Genomic DNA, 4,594 nt, shown 5'->3' on the forward strand with positions numbered 1-4,594 from the left:
AAAGGTCCTTGCTTTGCTAACGTAAACTCAGTGGAAAGGATGAACGTGTGTCCTGTCGTATGAGCAAATTAATATCAAGAAATCAAAACGTTTGTTTGTTCAAACACGATCATTAGTACTTCAAACAGGACTCTTGGCATTTTCTCTAACTAGCGCTGCTGTTATACATATTCTTATCAGTTATACAATCGTTCTGTTTTTCGCGAAAAAGCTATAGCTGAAAAACTCCATCTGTATAGATTACCAAAAACCCATTCCATCGGCTTTTATGTCCTCTCCATTGATTATAAAATGTGTTATCACTAAAAACCCTCATCCAAGCAGGAGTTGGGGCAAATTACGCCGAGCAATCAACCGATCGATGAGTGCAGTGTGAATTACACCGCCAGAAGTAATTATTGTTTCAAATTAGAAATTACCTCAATCATGCATATCCTCCACCGTTCCGCCGGTCCGCGATCCGACCTCACGATCTTGCTCGCCACCCTTTACCTCTACTCACCACGGTTAGAGAAGCGCCCATTAATCTGTCCCGGTCTGACCGGCGTCCAGATAGTCCAAGGTAGGGTTGTAATTTGATAAGCTGAAAATTAAATCGTTTCAATTACTCGTCGGCACCGCCGGGCACTCGACCGTCCCACCGCACCCAGGGTTTGTACCCGGTGCCACTGAAACCGTTTCACGGCGATGTCGACTTCTCCAAATCCTGCCCCGCATGGAGACGTTTTTTACCCGCCCGAGTCCTCGACTTACTGCACCTCGTTGCGGTGGGCTCGAACCCGCACGGGCTTAAATTGCCAATAAAGGGAAAAGTACACACTTCCAACCCGTGGCCCCAATCAGCTTATTTGTGCCGTTGAGAAACGATCGAAGCAAGCCGCGGAGCGAACAAACTGACAGCATGCACCCGAGCGTTCCCGGTCTCTAAAGGTGGAAAACGAGCGCTCGCATGCCGATCTGCAGCATAAAGCCACCGGATGGAGACGGATGGTGAAACCAGCCTCACAGATGAGCGAGCTGTCGGGTTAGGCTTGCTGTCGAATGCCCTCAGTCGATGCAGAACCCAGCTCAGCTTGACAAGATTGCAGCAATCGATTCGTCACACTCCTCGTCGAGTGAACGACTCGCGGGCAACACCGGTCGGTCTGCGCTGGTATGGGTGCAAGGAAATCCTACCGACCAACCCGACACAGTACCGTTTTTTTATGCTCGGTGTCCGTTCCGGGAAAAGGCGCTGCCCCTAGATGACCCGAGGGTGATGTTTTTATCACGACTTGGCACTGGTTCGCGGCCAACGATTGCCGGTCCAAACTGGAGCCACTTCGTCGGATGGCTAAAATGTATTTAATTATTTACAAACATTCCGCCGTGCGTCGACCAATCGAGTGCTCATTAAAAAAAGAAAAGCGAGCCCCCAAAACCGTAATGATGACGTGCATTCCCTTTGGTCGCGGCAAACGGTGAAAATCTAAATATCGTGATCGAATTTGCGCAAAGGATGCGTCCCCTCCTTCGACCGGTTGCCAGCCTCCCAGCCTCTCACACGTGCCCCAGCGACACGTGAAGCATCGTCGCGCGCACGGGATCATTAAAATTGATCCGTAATGTGTAATTTAGCAGCGATTGACTGTGCAGGTCCCGGGCATAATTGCCGGTGTGCGGAATTTCCCTCGAACAATTTGCAAGTCACGACTCCCGCACAAAAATGCGCGCGAACACTTCGCTTTTCAGGGAAAAGCACCCCCCTCCGGTGCGGTGGTTGGAACGCAAAAGGGGTGAAGGACACGTGGGGCAAATTATGAGTCAGGCCCTGCTTCCAGCGCTCCTTTCCACTCCAAGGGGGAAGGGGGTCCTTGCGGAAACGCTAATCGTGCCCTTGGTGCCTGGCAAATCGCGCCAGTAATTACGCCGCGACCGCACGCTCCTCGTGGCTTCTTTTCTAAATTATGGCCAGTTTGCAGGATAACCACGTTTCCGTGGTGGCCAATCAGCACTGGGACGGTCGGGAGAGCTAGCCCTTATCTCTTGGGGCGGTGCTCGAAAGGATCGCAAATAAATCGGCCCCGGCGATGGGGCCGCCAGCTGCAAACTGTGCGGTTACAGTGGCCTCCTATTGGTGTGCTTTTTGTGCCGTAACGGAACGGTTGGAAGAGCTGGTTTGGAGAAGAAAATGGCGTCGATTTTCAGTGGCCAGCGGTCGGAGTTTTCCCCACGCAATGGGGTGAAATGAAATAATGAAACACAGGACATTAAATTATTGAATTGTGTAACTTTTACGATAGACTATTCTTTCTAACAGTTATTTATATCTATTTTTCACTATTTCTTACTCTTTCGAAAAGAAAACAAGGACATTAACCATGTGTGAGCAGCTGTAAAATATTTGAAATATTTCTATATAATTGCCTACTCTGGAATATTTAGTTCACAATGTAAACTTTATTAAGTCGTTCATCTGATTTTGTATATCTATTTGATGCCAATGTAAGGCAAGGCTGCAATGATCCATAATTGCCAAGTAACTATAAACACCCAAAGGACATAAAAAAAGAGTTATATAGAAAAATGCTGCTCTCTCTTCTCCAGGAGAGACATCGTTTTTGTTAGCAGAACGTAGTTTCGATCTACGGACCTCTGGGTTATGGGCCCAGCACGCTTCCACTGCGCCACTCTGCTTCTTCGTTCAGTGTAGGATCAACATCCGTTTGGTATTCTAGCGCCGTCATTAATGCGCCCGTTCCGTTGAGGCATAGCGTCGTTTATCCTGCCATCGGTATTGCCCTACTCGCGCTACGGGCCATCCCATTCGTCACTAGACGTTGTCTAGTTCCGAACCAGCAATGGCGTCTGCGAGGAGCAAAGTTTTATTAACGATCACATCCCGATTAACGATCGACCGTGCCATGTGACCACGGAACAGAGACAAGCATGATCACATGAAAGTGAGACAGAAAGAAGACCAAGTCCCAGAGCTTCTCGCAGATTAATACGCACGCTAGCAGAGGAAGAGACGCAGAAGTACTGCTCCTTCTGCTGCTATTGCTTATTTGTGGTTTTTTATTCTCGCAATCTGCTCCCTCGCTCGAGGCCTCCCACTGCTAGCCGAGTTGGTATTAATTTGTGTAATTTTACTTCTCCTTACCGGTTTCGTGTCGTGGCCTATCTGCAGCTGCGACGCTGAAATTTTTAATGTCCTCCTTCTCGACGGTACCACGGGCCCCCAAGCTCTCGGGAATAGGCAGGACTGCCTCCCATCGAAACCCCCGCTGGAGCGTTTTACCGTCTTAGGGCGCTAACGTCGCGTTTTGCCGCCCAGTCCACGGCTGCAATTGATGACCGCGTGCTATCCTGGTATGAAATAAAGTGAAAATAAAACAAAAAAGGAAACACATACACACACACACGCCTAAAGGAACAACAAACGGCCAGAAGCCTCATCGTACCCGGTCGCCCTAGCGGCAAACCCGGGAAAGGGGCGGAATAAATCGGTAAAGACAAGTTCGCCATTTGCCATGGCCGATTTGCCCACGAGCTGCTGGCGGGGGCCGTACTTTGGGGTCGCTTTTGTTTCACCCAGCACAAGCCATCGAAGGGCAGCTCCGGCACAAACAGCCTAACAACAGCCCTTTCCCGGTCGTCCTAAGGCGCAGTGCCGTGGTTGGAGGCAATGAGGAACCGGGAAAACATAACATAAAACCGCCCCGAAAGCCAAAGTACCGGGAGTCCTGCCGCTCCTGCCTGGGCTTCAGCTCGACTAATAAGAAAACTGAAGCGAAAACGGAAAAATCATATTCACGAACAGCCCCTGGGGTAGTTTCTTATCCACTGAATTTTTCCTCCCTTAAAATTGTTTCAGCCGCTGCACATTTCGGTGATTCCTTCATTGCGCGTGGTTCGGTCCGGCATCGACATCGTCGTCATCATCATCATCATCATCATCAATGACCGATCGACCAGCCGCCTTGCGAGAGCGCATATTGTGCACATGCGACCGGCCGGAAGGGCTGTAGGGCGCACGGGCCTTCGAACGCCAACCATCCGCTGCTACCTTAGTGGCAGTGATGCTGGAGCCGTAAAATGGGTTTGACCGCCACGCAGGGCCATGTCGCTTGCATTCCAAACGCATCGATTGCAGCCCATCGACCGCGAGCCCTTCGGTCGTTATCGCCAGTTGCTTCTTAGCGTGCCAGCCAGCATCCGCACGGGTTCGCAATTAAGAGGGGGGAGAAGATTAAAAAAGTTTTCTTCTCAGCCCAACCAACAGCTCATCGGCATAAACTACGTGCGTAAAGGTTTGATGAGGGAAGTAATTCTGCCATCGCTCCACACCGTAGTGCGTCGCCAGACAATGAGCGTTAAATTAAAAGAAACACCAGTTTTTAACGTGGGGATGAATATTAACAAACATATTCAAATGAGAGATGAGAGAAAAAGTACACCGGAATCACTTTGAAAAACAGCAGAGCATCATTTTGATCCTATCTTTAAGCGAGTTATGAGCCCAATGCACTCGCGATTGCGCCACTTTGCTTATTACCCTTTTCAAAAGATAGATATTTGTTTTAATTGCTTCTAATTTGCGAGGATTTAGCTT

General features: G+C 49.4%; 1 non-coding gene across 1 annotated transcript; it reads right to left on the minus strand.

Annotated features, from left to right (window-relative positions):
- Positions 1-2,604: 2,604 nt before the first annotated feature.
- Trnam-cau (transfer RNA methionine (anticodon CAU)) lies at positions 2,605-2,676 on the minus strand. Its single transcript has one exon. It is a non-coding gene; the product is annotated as a tRNA-Met (tRNA).
- Between the last annotated feature and the right edge of the window lie 1,918 nt (positions 2,677-4,594).

Source organism: Anopheles nili, chromosome 2 (assembly GCF_943737925.1).
Source record: "Anopheles nili chromosome 2, idAnoNiliSN_F5_01, whole genome shotgun sequence".
In the NCBI taxonomy this organism is placed as follows: Eukaryota; Metazoa; Arthropoda; class Insecta; order Diptera; family Culicidae; genus Anopheles; species Anopheles nili.